Source organism: Choloepus didactylus, chromosome 1 (genome assembly GCF_015220235.1).
Source record: "Choloepus didactylus isolate mChoDid1 chromosome 1, mChoDid1.pri, whole genome shotgun sequence".
NCBI lineage: Eukaryota > Metazoa > Chordata > Mammalia > Pilosa > Megalonychidae > Choloepus > Choloepus didactylus.
The window spans coordinates 48,573,604-48,590,637 of NC_051307.1; the positions used below are offsets into that span (position 1 = coordinate 48,573,604).

The window sequence follows — 17,034 nt, forward strand, 5'->3', positions numbered from 1 at the left end:
GAGAAATGATTGATTTTTCTCAAATATGTTGTATTTTTAAGGGTTTCTTATTAGCTACAACATGATAAAAAGAGAACTTATTCTTAAGAATGGAATTATGCATATCTGTATACATATATCAAGTCAAAAAGAGTTTTTACATTTAAAATGCTTTATATTCACTAATCCTATGACTTTCCACTGAAACAAGTAAGCATTATAATCCTCATTTTAGAGATGAGACTCAAAAAGGTTTACCTACTTACTTATTGACATGTAAATATAGTAAATATAGCTGATATTATGCAATTTAAATCTTAAACTAGCAATATTTTGTCTTCTGTTTTTTTCATGCAATTTTTAGAAAGCTAAATAAAAACCAAACTTTTTAGTTTTTCATTTTCTATGCAATCTTTAGCTAAATAAAAACTAAAGTTGAACACATTAATCTAATAAATTAGTCTCACCTTACTGTGCCTTGAGTTTTAATTTTTATACTATATTTGATGAGCATTGCTTGATGTCAAAAAAAAAAAATTAGGTTACCTGCAGATGAATATTCTCTAATGGTACAATCACCAGACTGCAGTAATAGGTGAGCCCCAGATTCTATTCTTGGAATCACCCAGTAATGCCCAGTTTAATCTTCAGCAAGGCTTTTTAACAGTCTACACTTTTGTTTCTTCAGGTGTAAAAAGAGGGCTTAATTCACTTCAACAAATATTTTTAATCATCTACTAGCAAATAAAATAGGGGCAATATGAAGGGGGCAATAGCTAACAAAAGGTCACAATCTCCTTTAAGTGAATAGATAACTAATGAGAAAAGCTTTATTAAAATACATATTCTAATAAAATATACACATTGTGTTTAGAGAGATTAAAGAGTATTGATTACTTCCAGAGGGTGAGATCAGAGATAATTTCCTGAATGAATAGTGATTAAGGTAGTCCTTAAGGAGATTAGGAATGTGATAGGATATTGATGGGTAGAAGTGATAATAAGGAGAGAGGAATCTGGGTAGAGAGGCAACATGACCCAAAGCTCAGAAACTGACCAGTGCAAGGTATTTGGTGGTGGTGGTTTTGGTATGTGGAGTAAAGAAAGATATTCTGGGACTGAATTGTGAGGGTCTGAACATGAGGCTAAGAAGTTTACATTTTATTCTCTAGGCAATGGCTAGATATTGGATGTTTTTCCAGGGGGGATTCAGGTAATCATCTGCTATGGGATTGCTGGAAAATGCTGTAAGGTTGATGCTTTTGGTGGCCATGTGTAGGATCTAGTGGAACATCAGTGAGTAGGTTCCTCTAATCATTCAGATTGAGAGGACTGAGCCAAGACAGTGACAGTGTGAGATGAACGACTACAGAGATTAAAATGATAAATATTTCAGAGTTTGAATACATAGGGATTGACAAATTCCAGGATGAAGGAAGGAGAGAGAGGGGAAAATATTACTCTGCATTTTATGTAGAGGATTTCTGAGACAATTTTGTAAATCAATTCAAAATTCTTCAAAATAAAGGGTTTCATGAAATTGCAAATTGTGAATAATAATTTTATCTAATTCAAGTAACAATATTGGATATTTTCTTTTTTGACACTTTTTTTTAATCTAAGTATTACTATTTTAATTCAACTTTTCTGCTAAAAACTCTTGAATTATCTTTCGACCAAATATAGTATGTCTTTCTGGCATTTTGGATGTTGAGTCATCATGTTTTTATTGAGTGACTGACATTTGATAAATTTCTGGCCTATAGTATACACACAGATGTATATATTTGACTGGCCACAAATGAAAAATGATAGGAAGACATTTTAAAGAGTAAGGAATTTTATTTTATTTTTTTAAAAATCCATTGAAGGGTAAGAAAATGAATCATTTGAACCCTGCAGTAATACAAACAATTCAATTTTTAAAACTTTGGCTATAGGCAAAATCTGTTCTTAAATCTATTTCCTTTCCAAATATTGCCTGATTCTTTGTATGTACTGTTAACACCTATGTGCATCAGTACTGCTGCTGTTAGCCATCATTTTGTTTACATCTGATTTAGATTGTTTCATCCTTAGGTTAAAAACTGGTAACTTGTCTTTTTATATTCCACACAATATTTAGGAGAACTCCGCCCCCCCCCCCAAAAAATGGGATGCTTCTGGCTGCCGATTCTCATATTTATCACTGAAAATCCTCAATGACCTCACTCCTTTCCCAAGCATCCCATCTCACTGTTGTGCAGGTGTCATGAATAGAAAGTTCATCATTAAATTGAGCTGGGAAGTTGCCTGATTTTAACTTCTAAGCATTGATTCCTACTTTGTGCTTTAGTGGAACATAGGAGCCTAATCCTTCTTTCACATAATATATTTTCTAATATTTGGGACTGTTGTCATGCCCTGTAAGAAAGTAAAAAGTACATATGACTGTGATAAATTTCCAGGTTCACTGATTATGTTCTTCTGTTCATTTATCTATTTGCTTTCTAGCTAGAAATCCTCAGAAAATCCACTCACTCTTTGTTGGAGACTCTTTACTGTTTTCTATTGCATTAATGTGGGTTGCTTTTTTCCTGTAAGAAAAATTCTGTAGAATGTCCTTACCACCAGCTGGCTTATTTCTTAATTAAGCTTTTGTTTAAAGCATTCAAATAAAGACATTGGGGTGACCTTAAGGAAAACAAATAGCTGAATTAAATTCAACAATTGTTTACTATTGTGCTTTTTATCAAATGTAAAATAAATGAAATTTACCATAAAATTTATCTATTCTTTTAAGCTTAATGAATTTCAGTATTAACATTATGAGATATGGAGAGGAAGTATTTCCCAGTCATTGTTTATGATCATTACTGAATGGAAGAAAGTCAAAGATAGAGGATTGACTTACCAGAGAATGATTTATCAGAATCAGGAGGTGAGAGACATACTACATCATTTGTGCCCTATTTGTGAGTTTACTTTCTATTTCTGAACTTTGGAAGAGTTGTTCATCCCAATGAAACAATGAAGTAATACAAAAAATGAAGTGAGGAGAGTAAAGCAAATTTGTATAGAAAATGTGTGTGTGTGTGTGTGTGTGTGTGTGTGTGTGAGACATCAAACAACTGTTACATGAATAGCACTACAGTTAATTCACGTCCTATAGTAACCTTATGATGCATTGAGAATTAGAAGATGGAAATGAGCAAGGAAAGAAATCGAAGATTTTTAAAACTATGGGCCAGACAAGTACACAATCTTAATAGGTCCATTTAGTGGGTTTTGAAAATTTGTTTACAATATTCTCAGAAAGGCTTGTCTTTATCATGCAATAGGCTGCTCTGTCACTTTACAAACTATATGCATTTCACGTGCCACACCCCTTCATCAACTCATAAATATAATCTATAAGTTTATATCTAACCCTCTCTTCATGGATTATGTTTTCTGTTATGCAGTTATTGCCTTTGGACAGGGATCATATAAGCTAAAGCAAAATTAAGTCAATGCTATCAGGAATAATTTAAAAAGTGATATCTTTGAAACAATTTCATTCAATGAGATTCTCTTAGATGAATGTCAGAAACCTTACTCTTTTTTTCTATCAGTGATGTGCAGTTTGCTGTGGGGTTTTATAATTTTCTGAAACTGACGACTTGATTGCTTTGGGGAAATTCAGATGCAGATTTTACCTTGAAGAGTCAAAAAGCATTGCTAAATGTCGGAGCAAGTGAAATGGGATTAAGGATTTTTTCCATCCTTTTTATATTAATTACCCATCCATAAAGAGAGAAACTAATCACCCTGTCCCTGACTAATTCTCTGTAGGCTTTTTATATCTGTTTGATGAAACTATCACAAAAGATAAAGCTGGAAAAATTATTTTCTACTTTAGATAATGCACATAACAGTAGAGTTGGCAAATTTGAGTTTCTGGGACCAAATGAATATGAAGTGATGAGGTGCCACCCTGCATAGAGAAGCAAAATTTAACAGCTATCTTTGATGTTAAAAATAAGTGTGGTGCGTGTGTTTCTAAAACCAAAGTGTTACTGTCCATTAATCAGGCTCTACAGGCAAAAAGCTGTGGCCCCTTGAACTGTGCCTGAGGGTGGATCCATACATAGTCACGAGGAAGTTGTTCATTCTCTATCCATTGCCATAGACTGGCTGTCCTGCACAGACGGACAGGTCCTGGAAAATAGTATTGTCTAAGTTTTTAATTCCTTTTAAAGAAGTTGTAGGTTTACAGAAAAATCAGGCAGAAAATACTGAGTTTCCATATATCCCCTCCCATTATTAACACCTTGCATTAATGTGCTATATTTGTTAGAACTGATGAAAGAATATTATCATAATTGTACTATTAACTATAGTCCATGGCTTATATTAGGGTTCACTGTTTGTGATGTACAGTCCTATGTTTTTTTAAAAATTTTATTCTAATAACTTATATACAACCTAAAATTTCCCTTTTTAACCACATTATAATTCAATGCTGTTAATTATATTCACAATGTTGTACACTTTTCCATCACCCCCCATAGCAACTCTGTGCAATTTAAGCTTAATACCTAAGTTTTAAATATAATATGAATAGTTGTCTGTCTTCTGTGAACTCACTTCTATATACTGACATACTCAATTCACTTTTTTTTCGGTTATGTGCAGAGTGATACTCACTAAAACCACTAAAACCACAGGAGTAAAAAAAAAAGATTCCAGTATCCCCTTATGGTGTTGGGGGAGATAAATTCTCCTCTTCCTATATGGGCAAATGGCCATATCTATGGTCAAGATATTTTGTCTTAGAATATTCTTGATTAGAGATTTAATATTAAACATGCTAATAATTTGTCTGTACGAAAGTTTAGAAATGAGTCTGAGATCCTTTATATCATTTTATACAATGTGGAAATGATAACAAACTTGTCCAACACTAAGAGATATTATGAGTAAACATAAAAGACAGTCCCACATATACACTAATTAAGCATTAAATTAGCTCTTAGGCTAATGTAGCTGCATATTTTAATGGCTAACATTAGAATTCTTTGCCAAGTAGGCCGAACCAAATATGACCTGAAGAATATTTTTGACTTTTTAAAAAATTTCCATAAATTGGTAGAAGATATGTATATAAGACTGAAAAATTAATGGGGAATCTAAATAGTTATATGTGAGACATTATAGGATAAGGAGTTGGAATAAGATTAAGATTATTTATAAGTAATTTGCTGAATTCTGATCTTTACTACTTCCTTGTGGAAATATTTTGTATCCATTAATCTCCAATGAAATCCATAACATTATGCTGTATTTACTTCCTTTTTTAATGAAAAATAAGAACAATTTAGTTGTTCTTAGACATGGCAGGCCCACGTATTGCACACCTCCTAAATTCTGGAGGTATAGAAAAAAGTCTGAAGAAGTTTGCAAAGAAAAGTTTATTTTGCTTATGTTGAAACACAGAATTTTAAATGTAGGCACTAGTACAGTGTATTTTCCAATAGAAAATCTTCAAAACAAGTGAATTTTAGATTCTTCATATTATTTTGAATATTTAAATGCATACTGTTCAAATTTGTTAACTATTTCTTATAATTTTAATAACTGTAAAAATCTATAAGTCTACTTAAATCTCAGCAAATTAATTTACTTCTGAACATTCTCTTGGGGATAACAAATGCTGTGATTATTTTCCTTCTACAAAAGGAAAGTAGCACTTATTTTACCATTTATGCTTGGAATGCTTCACTTTAATAGTAACAATAAAACTTAAAATTAGACTTTCAATGAAAAACATTTTACTAATTTTGATATGGATCGGTCTGAAATATACCACCCACCTCCGTGACTACTATAAATGAAATTAATATAATTTTACTTTACTTGGTAGCTCAATAATTATTACTAATGTGTAAGTGTACTTTTTGAAAATGCAGAAATGCCTTAAGTCATTGTCAAATGTCTGGATGTCTTCTCTATATATTGCAAAGAAGTTAGAATACTTACCTTTGTTCTTTTCATTTTTTACTTATGCTTCCCTGACCACCTTTCAGTTGATTCTTGAAGCTGCAGTAAATGAGATGATCTGTATCAGCAATTTCCTTTCTCAACATTGCTTCTAGTCAGTGGATGGGAAATACTGATATTCAAACTTGTATAAATTTAGTGAAAGTAAGAACAAAATATCTTTTGTGTAAATGAATAAAGAACATGGCTTCCTATAAAATGTATCAGATTTAGTACATGGCTTTTATAAGAACTATTCTGAGTATCTGGAACTTTTTTTTTCTTTTTTAGTTTCTCTTCTTGAATTTGTGATAAGTAATACCAATAAGTAATAACTGAATTGCTCTTTTAATGTGAATTCACAGTCAAGTAAAAACAATGTTTTTCATATAGTCTGTCTTCCTAATTTTTCTGAATATACAACTTTTGGGGCCATTTTATTAGGTTAGCATATTTAAATTAATAATTGAAGAGTAGTAGGAATATTTACAATGAATTACTGTATTTCTAGGCTATATTCTGAGTTCTTTGGAAGAGAGTTTTCCACATATGCTCAGAAATTGATACCAAATGATAGAAATACAAAAAAGATACAATATAACCTGTAAACATACAACCAAATTTTGGTTTATATTTTCAGTATATAGTTCTATCACCAGCTATCTAAGATTATCTTTTTTATGTAATTAGTTTGTAAATCCACTTTTTACTTCCAACTGGATCTTAAAGACAAATGCTTAAATGGAATGATTAATCAGTGGTTTTGGATTTATAATGTATAAACATGTATAAACATGTGATTTATGACAAGAACTACATAAAGATGGGGGTATGGAGGAGCATAGGAATATAGTTTGTGTATACTATATTTTGCCAAACTGTTGATTTAATTTACATAATTCCAGAAAACCAACTAGTTTCCTAGATTATATTCTTACTGAGAAACACTGCCAAGTCCTTTGACAAAGTTATGCAAATCTAAGGTATATGAAAATGGGCATCTATAACATTTTACACATGTTCAAATACAGTAACACACAAAGTCACACTAATGTTCTAATACAGTAATTCACAAAGGCTCACATTGGCATACAGACAATAAATGCCCAAGCAAGCTAATATATATAAGCACATTCACTTAAGGAAACTCACAAATCAAACCTATGTAATAAGATATTATATGACCAATTGCACACTTTCTAGCCTCATTCAGTTAAGAGGATTACACAAGTTCTTCGTTCACATTTATATTCTTGCAAATATTTATTGAGCAACAATTTTATGTGAAACACAATGTTATAGGCACTGGGGCTACAACTAGTGAAGAAAGCATAGGCCTGGAACCATAGGCAAGTATATAATAAGTGAATTATTGCTGTATCAAAATGTAGGGTTCAATGTTACCTAGGTTTCCAGATTTTAGAAAGAAGCCCTTTCCTTCATTGAATTTACATTCTAGCTAGGCAAACATATAATAAACATAATAAATAAAAAATATATAGCATGTTATGTAGTGTTAAATGCTTCATTGAGAAGAATGACTATGATACCTGAAAGAAGTGGAGAACTAAGGAAGATCTTTCCAGGCTGAAAAAGGGAAGAAAAAGTCCATGATGTTCCCTCACTTGTCCACTTCTTAATACTTAGATACCATTTTCATTTAAAGGTTTGGTTTTCACCCTTCCTATTTGTAATTCACAAGGTTCTACAGGATTTACATTAGACTTAATAGAAAACATCCCTCATATGGCAGAATTTGATGGAAATTGGATTGGAATGGAAACTAGGAAAGAGATAAGGATGGATATCTCCAAGGTCAGAGGGACTCAGGCTGAAAATTTCAGAATCTTAGGAATAGATAAATATAGATTGTTCTATTTAAAAGTAATAGATGAAAATACAATTTAGACTTTTAATATATGTTACTCTTATTTTCTGATAGGAATTAGATTTTTATTTATCATTCAATGGTCCTTGAAATGTGGTCTAGAAAAAGATATTTTGGCTGAGTTAGAGACAAATTTTTAGGAAATTTGTGATAATATCACTTCCAGTGTGTATGTGATTAACCCCTAAAAGAAAATGTGATGGAGAAATATCCTAGAATTGTGACAAAGAAAAACAGAGGGACTGTGATTTATCTTTGGGTAATTGTATGTAAAGTAATGCACAATTAGTGGACAAAGAGACACAAAAATTCACTTGACGAATGTAGCACTTCTGAATAGAAAAATATATTGATAATACAAGGAAATATCTGATAATTTTATGAGGGCAAAGTGGAAGAGATATGCAAATAAGCAAGACATATACACTTAAGAGTTGAGAAAAAGATGGGAGTGAGTCTAGGAATTTTTTTCTCCCAAAAGACCCTTTACATGGTTCTTTAATTCATTCAATCATTTTTTCATTCATTCAATCAATAAAAATGTATTGTAGAGAAACTAAGTAGTGGAAGCTGCCTCCATGTTGGGGGGTAAGGTGAAAAAAAAAATATCCATAGTCTTATGAAGATCACACTCCCTTGAGATGAGACAACATAATCAAACAATAAATAAAGATAATATTTGCTGGAAAATGAAAGAGCTACATGAGAGACAGTAACTTCAGAGAGGCTATTTTTTTTTTTTTTGTCTGGATAGTTAATGAAGCTCTTTCTGGGGAAATAGAATGTAAATTGAGAATTGAATGTCAAGATATCACACTTTTGACTCTCTTGTGGTTGATCTCTCTAAGAAGCAGGGAATAGTGTAAATTTAGTGCAGGTTGGTTGAGTTTCCTCTATGGGCAAGGTTGCATTTAATTATTGACTATTTTCTTAAACTTCCATACAGTGATGTATTTCGAGAAGTCTGTCAAAAGAAAATTTTTCATTGACTTCTCTAATAATATTTTCTTTACTAGCTTATCTTTCTTTATTTTTTTTAAACATTGACATCAATTCACCACATAAGAATTCTGTAAGAAATATGGGAGTGATAGAAATCAACATGGCTAACAGAAGAATGAAAATTATATATATATATATACACACACACACACATATGTATGTATGCACATACGCATATATATATGCATACCAAGATTACAAAACTATAAATGATACATTAAAATGGTAAACAATGCTAAAAGTGGACAAATCTATAAGGAAAAACAAGATTTTGCATGGCTCAAAAATATCTCCCTCAAATATTTGTCAATTACTGTGGTGCTTTTAATATATGCCCACGAGTTCTTGGATACACCTCCCTCCACAAGTTGGAGCTTAATTTCCCACCTCTTAATAGAGGAACAGATTTAGTGACTCACTTTTAATGGCATCTGGAAAAACCAATATAACTTTAAACTGGAGAAAGCTAGAAAACCCCACCTTAATCAAGTGATCCAGGTTAACATCACTAATAATAGCTCATATTGATATCTTGTACCCCATGAAATGATGTGATAAGAAGGGAACTTCACCTCTTTGGGATTCTTCCCTAGATTTCATAGCCCTAGTGTATTCATGAGAAAATATAAGCCAATCCCAAATTGAAGGACAAAATACCAGTACTCTTAAGAAGTGTCAAGGACAAGGAACCACAGATTGGAAAAGACTAAAGAAATATGATAATTAAATGCAACATGGTATCCTTTGTTTAAAAACACATTTCTGGAAAAAAACTGATGAAATCTGTATAAAGTGTATATTTAGTTAATAGTATTGTGCCAGTGTGAATTTCTTAGTTTTGATAAATGTACCATCTTTATTTAAAATGTTAACCTTAGGGGAATTTGGCAAAGGGTATATGGAACTGTGGACTATATATATATTTATACTTTCTCCCTCTTGTAAAGCCCTCATTTTTAATGTGCGATAGAGAATTATCTTCCCTGATGTTTTTACAAGTCCCATATTGCTATTTAGAAGTCAGGTTTTTTTTATTTTAGTGTTTTATGTTTAGACTGTATCATTCATTCCCATGCAAAAAAAAAATCAAGTGAATACAATTCAATTAAGTGTTATTTGAAGATGACTCTAAAAAGTATGTTATGTATAATTGCAATTTACACAAGATATGCACTGAATCCTCCTTTCCAGATGATGTAAACAAAAATGATACTCTCAAATTAATACTTAGCTTTTCAGAGATTGCATCAATGATGCTAGGGAAGGATTAAAGCATTAGAAGCTAAAATCTGTCAAGTATGGTTATGCATCCAAGATTCATTTACTGAACCATAAACATATTTTTATTATTTTCCATGAAAAATTCACTTCTAAAAATGAATGCTGCACATGATTATAAAAACCACCTAGATAAAAATAGAACATGTTAGTATAATACATTCTGTTGCTCTTGTTTCTCATTGCAGTCCTGAAATATCCTGTGAAAAAGCATGATAGGATAATATATTTTCCAAGTTTATTTAAAGATTTCATAAAGAAAAACAAAGCAGGCAATATGTTCCATTTCAATATATTGTGTAGCTGGGTGTTGAGAGAAGCCAGATGCAGGGTAATTTCCATCCTGAGACACTTTCTAACCTTCTGACGATTGGCTGAACCCCACCAGGGCCTTCAGAGCCTACAGAGACAGCTGTTTGAATTAATGGCTATTTTTGTATGTTTACATTTGAAGATAATAAACTAATTTCTTCATAATTCTTACTATTCCATATAGTCTATAGAATGCATTAAGGAAAGAGAAATATTTGCCCATTAAATATTAAAACTATCTTAAACCTCAAAGGTTACAATGTTTATAATATAAGGCCCAATTTGCAGAATGTAGTTCCAAAGTAAGGAATGGAATATTTTTCTTAGGAGTATGACACTTGGGATGTAGTAAGGGAAAGATACAGCTCAATTCAATTTAATAAATATTTAGTTAGTGGCAACAGACTTTTAGAAAAAGTGAAGATTGCACCATTTATAAATAAAGTGGTAGATAAGTTAAAATATTGCCTTAGCTGGAAAAAGAGATAAGAGAAGAAGAAAACAAAGAGTACAAATCATATTTTTGGGTGTTTAAATGGCAGTATATGAAGAAAACAAGTAAGTGATCAAAGCTAAGTAGAGAAAGTAAGATGTCACACAAGCCAAGAAATGAGAGTGCTTTATGGGTGCCAGAGGCAAACACAGCAGGGCAGCTGACAAAGAAATGAGAAAAGACATTTGGATTTCTTGATGGGGCGATTAAAAGTGACCTTTGATACGGGAGTTTTGGTAGATCTGTAATCACGCTTACTAATGGTTAAGGAGCCAGTGGCTTATGAAGAAATGTAGGTGTAGGCTTCTCTTTTAGTGAGTGAGACAATGCAGAAAAGGACAAAAGTCTTAACACCAGCATTCCTGTAACTCCTGATTACCTTTCAGGGCTGAGACGTGACCAAGCATTTTATTTCATTGTTTTTTTTTTTTTTTTGCTGTTGTTGTTTGTTTGTTTCCCCATATGTAATAAAAATATACCTATTTGTTTCATTCTATTCTACTTATTATTTCCAACTCTCCAAAAATTGTTAAATTTTCACCATGTGCAAATTATAGTCTTAGGTAACGTGGGTGATATTAAAATTAGCAGGATATGCTTCCTCTCCTTGGGAAAATAATGTTTTAAAAGAGAGATATGAGACATAAAAGTAAAGAATATAGTGTAAAGCAGATTAGACAGAATTGCATTCAAACACCGAGGAAGGAGAAACACCTAGAGAACTTGGCTGAAATCAAATTGAGGAGAACTTTTAATGCCAGGCCATAGAAATTGAAATTTATTCTGTAGACAATGAGCGAGTCATGTAAATGAGTGAGTCATCTGTAATAAACCCTTATTTTTGTTTGTGAAGAATGTAGAAGCAAGAATTGATCAAGATAGACATCCTAGAACTTAGTCCTTCACTACTAGAAGAAGGAGCTCTGTTCAGAATTCTGTACTGCCCAAAAATTTAAATTGGGCTTTGCTCACACTAAAGGAAAACAACTGCCTTTGTGATTTCCTCAGTAGTACTCTGACAGACATGGTGCCTTAACATTGAAACAACCTTACAAAGTGCTTATACAGTAAGCTTCCTATAGGCGTAAGAGAAACATAACCCTGGTTCCAAGACAGATGACATATAGGGTATTATTTTTTACATTCCTGAGAGAATGTACTGGAACATTCTTCTGAATCCCAAGGTAGGGAAAAATAGAACCCATCAGGATTCTCTAGAGAAGATGCCCTATCTTTTTTCGGCTATTATAAGTCTGGAGATGATTCTCAGCAGCCCTATGACTAATGTTCTTGGAAGGAATCATCTATAGATTGATCCAAATAAAGAATATTTATTTTAAGATTGGCATCTAACAGTCTTTTCTGCTCTTCAAAAAAAGAAATTAAATAAAAAAAAGTGGTGGTACTTATTGGAAAGAACAAAATATGTTTCCCCAAACATCTAACAGGCTTTTGTGCTACATAAACCTTAATATTAACCAGAAACAACTTAAATGTAATAGACAAAATATACCCTTTTGTCATATAATATGCAGTAAATATATTTAAGATAAATAGCACTTGTAAGGTAAATCTGCATTATTTATTATCTTAATATTATCTTAGTTTATAATTAATTCATTTATATTAGTAATATATAATAACCATATTTAGATACACCATGTACTCTGCATATACCTCCCCTAGGTAAACACTGATGTTTCCTTAACAAATGAAATGGGAACACACTATTCTTGTTTCTGTATGATGCAACACGCATTTCCGCTACAATGGAGCCTCTGATGATTTGGTAAGAGGAGTTGAAGAGCTGTGAGTTGCACTTAAGCATCTTTAGAATAATTCTTTCATAAACGGGAGTCATTTTGCTTCTTCAGCTGCTCTTAAGGATAGTGGCTGGCAAGGGAAGAAAGTACAAGAATGAATAAATGCTTAGTGAATATTTGTTGAGTTGAATTTAGTAGGTAATTGATTATTCTTTGACCACAAAAGAGATTCTAGAAGGTACTATGGCAATTTAGTTTGATCTATGCTGCCCTCAGTAGAGTGCCTGGCAGGTAGAAAATCCTATCATGGTAAGGCAGCATGCCTCAGCGTGAAATCTGATATATCACAGACAATTTAATATTGTCCAAGGGGGATATAGTTGCTGGCAATATAGAAGTTTTACAAAAGTATATTTTCAAACCAGAAAAAGAGGAGAAGGCAGTTCCTGACATATAATAGATCCTTAGATCCTTTATAAATATTATTCTTTCCTCTTCCCTTACAGGGTAGAAAATGAAACAAATTCCTCTGAAATGATAAAGTCTTGAGTATCAATACCTTCCAGCACAACAGTGAAATGATGCTCATGGTCACAGCCTTGATTTTGAAAAGAGAAATTAGATTGCGTCATAATCTAAAGCCCAGGGAACAATAAGCAGATAATATAATGACAAAAGCAAACTCCTTCTTTGAAAATCATAATAAATAATCTTGTATTTTCCAAATAAGAAGAAAAACTCATAGATACATTTTTGCCTTTCAAAGATGTGTCATTTGAGCATTATAGTTCATCTCTGTACATAGTACAATGACTGCCTATAGAAACACCTAGGGCAGGGTTTCTCAGTCATTGCACTTTTGAGATTTTGAGCTGGAAAATTCTTTGTTGAGGAGGGCTGTCCTGTGCATTGTCGGATGTTTACCGGCATCCCTGACCTCCACCCACTGGATGCCAGTGGCAAACCCTTCTCCAGTAGTGACAATGAAACATGTCTATAGATAAAATCAAGTGTCCCCTGGGGGGACTTTTTGTGGTTGAGAACCACTGACTAGGGCAAAAGATAAATTATATGTGTAGTACCGTTTAGTTGTATGTGTATAGTGTAGACCAGAAAAGGGACAGATAATTTTTGTAAGAGTATGTATGAAGGAAAGTGAGCTTTCTTTGCTTTAATACACTTTAAAAAACTTAACTGTAACTGTGTTAATATTTATTGAGTGATTAATCCCTGAAGTTTCTCCCGATGTAAGAAAATCCAAGTTCCTTTTACAATGAGCAACAGTTGCCATTCAGGCAGTGAACTAGGATCTTTATGTATATTAGATTACTTAATCCTTAATGAAAAGTGCATATAGAAAGTACATGTCACAATTAAAGAAGCTGAAACCAAAAGGAGTTAAATTGTCCAAGGTCATACAGCTAGAACTAAAAACAAAGCTCTTCTTATTAAAATGGGTAGCCCTACTTTGATAGTATTCAGCAATTGAGTGGTTTAGGAAGCTGGGGAAAATATTCTATCATATCTATATTTCATAGGTCTCAGACATAATATTTAAACTACTGTAATTTTAAAGATGTTCTAACAGTTTTAGACTATGTTCATTGTGATATTAAAACAATATAAAATTAATGATTTTTCCAAACATGTTTCATGTTCCTCTTGAGAATTCCTTCCAATATTATCTCAGATACAAAATGCAATGTTTCTCCATAATTTTTTAGGAGCTTCTATATTGAAACTATATTACATTTGTGTATTTGAGGGACACTAGCTTATATTATTGATTCATAATTTTGTTTCTTTGTCATTTAGTAAATGCCAAACATGCCGATTTATGAACTTTCTTTTGCCTGAAAGTACCGAGGTAAATTGCAATGGGCAGTTCTGTAGGAGTCTAAATTATTTTCTTTCATGAGTAATATGAAAAATTGTTTAATTTTGTTAATTAAAACCAACTTGCATTTTTTTAAGTACATAAATAGAAATGTTTGCCTTTAAAAAGTAGTAGGAAAAAAATGATCTTAGTGCATTTTTTTTCTAGCACAAACATACGATTTCATCAAATCTCAGCAGACCCTGAGGCTTTTTTGGAGTATTTTATATAAGGCAATTATCATATTTCATTGAAATGAGATGCACTTTTTTTCCCGCATTTCAACACATCTGAACTTGCAAAGCATCTAAAATTCCCTGGTGTGCTAGAGTTTAATTGGCAGTGTTTTTTTGTGTTTTTTTTTTAATTTTTCACTTCTTGTAAGTAAATAAAACAATAATGTAACTAATGATGCTCAAATTCAATAACATAAAATTTGATGAGACATCAAAAAAGTCAATGTTTAAAATGTTGATCCTAGAAATATCAATTTATACATTAAATAATTTGATAATAAATTGCAATGCCAATTATAATTTCCACTGGTTATGACAATTTCTATTGCAGATGCTAGTGAAAAATATGTATTTCTAAAATGGTTTCACTTTAACTTTTCTATGCTGTCATATTTTGAAAAATTTTTATTCTTTTTTGTTTGTTTTAATGCTATCTATACACAAATGATTTAAAAATATTATCAGGTAAAACTTTTTGAAACTACACATTTAAGTGGCCACAAAAAATACTATATTTCTACCAAATAATTTATCAGTTCTAATAATAGGTTGTTGGCCCATAATGAACACTCAAAAAGTGATCATTATAATTATATCCTCAGGATACTTCCAGTGTGATAATTTTTATCACCTTTGTATATGGATTTATTATATTGATAAGTAGTTTGCATGGTCAGAAATTTTATATTCTAGAATACATGGAATCTAATAGGTGTGGCTGTCTCTTTTTAACATGTTTGTATGCTCATAAAAAAAAATCCTGTACCTGTCAATCAGTATAACTGATTGAATAGGAATATTATCGCAGGATTACAGTTGGTTATTGGTCTTTTTCTAAGCATGAGAAGCTCTTGATATTAAATCTTTTAAGTAAGCATTTTAAAAATGAAGAGCAAATAGGGTTCTGAAGTCTGCATCCGTTGATGCAGAAAGTAAGCTGTTAATATTACATATATTCAAACTAATCACTATTTATGGAATTAACTGTAAGTGAAACTATGTAGAATGACATTTCATGCTTTGGGTTTCTTGTGATTTGAAAGGGTGATGTTTGTCTCTGACAGGTTACAGAGGATTTGGCATCAACCTTCCATTTCTCAAGTTTAAGCTGCAAGTATTTTTTTCTTAAGTGACAAATGGAAGGGACCTGAACCTTGAATAACTAATTTTTCACACTCAATAATCCAAAGTTAATGTGAAGAAGGAATTTCAAGCAATTATTTACATAATTGAGGTTCAAATCAGTAGCTCATTTTGACAGAAATTTCTATTATTATGCTCATCAAGAGAGCACATTACATAATTTACATGCATTTATATACTGAAACACACACTGCACAAAGCTTGTTAGTTACTACCTTTGCCTGTCCTCCCGAAGATTACTATTTTAACAGAAAATATCCTGATGTGCACAGACTCAGAGAACTCAGGATAAATGGAGTAAATGATAATCCATGTACTTTGCGCAAATTATAACATTTAAAAATAAGGATTAAAAGTTTAAAAGTTTAAAACTCCACATCATTCAAGAATCATCAATCATAAGTATTTTGATAGTAAATAAAATTTATTTAAGATTATTAATAATAATAATGGCCAATAATTATTAGACACTGTTGTGTCAGGCATCTAAAAGCGCTATGCATATTTTAACTATTTACAGGTTAACGAGGTAGATATCATTTTTCTCTACCTTTTGCAAAGAGAAAACCAACGTATATTAAATGAGCTGCCCAAAGACTCCAAACACTCTAAAAATTATTTAAGGACTAACTCAACTGTCATCAAAATATGCTAAGTGTGTAACGTCTCTCAGTACTCTTCTTCAATTTATTTGCTCTTTTTCTTTCCATCTTTAATAATATATATATTCCAGTAATGATTTTAAGGCTACTGAAATGCCAAAATGTTAGTATAAAATATCGTTTACAGATACACCATGTTTAGCATTGCCCATTCTGTATGATTTGAAAGAGTCTCCAGTACAAGAATGACTGGGCTCTCTTTCTTTGAGAAGTTCTGACTAAACTATCCAGTTTTGCTTTGTTCATTTACGGTTACACTGGGCAATCTTTTTGTTCCCCTTAAATTAATGTGGCTGCTCTATTGACACCATGCTTTCCAGTGACTGTTTATGAATCACACACAGACACACACAAATTGGGTAATTTTTCCAAAAGCTAAAAAATAGTGGATCACTATAATAG

The 17,034-nt window shown here is 31.9% G+C and overlaps 1 protein-coding gene across 4 annotated transcripts in view; it reads left to right on the forward strand.

Moving 5' to 3' along the window:
* Positions 1 to 17,034, forward strand: part of CADM2 (cell adhesion molecule 2) — a 1,163,401-nt gene that overhangs the window by 216,573 nt on the left and 929,794 nt on the right. The window lies entirely within an intron of this gene.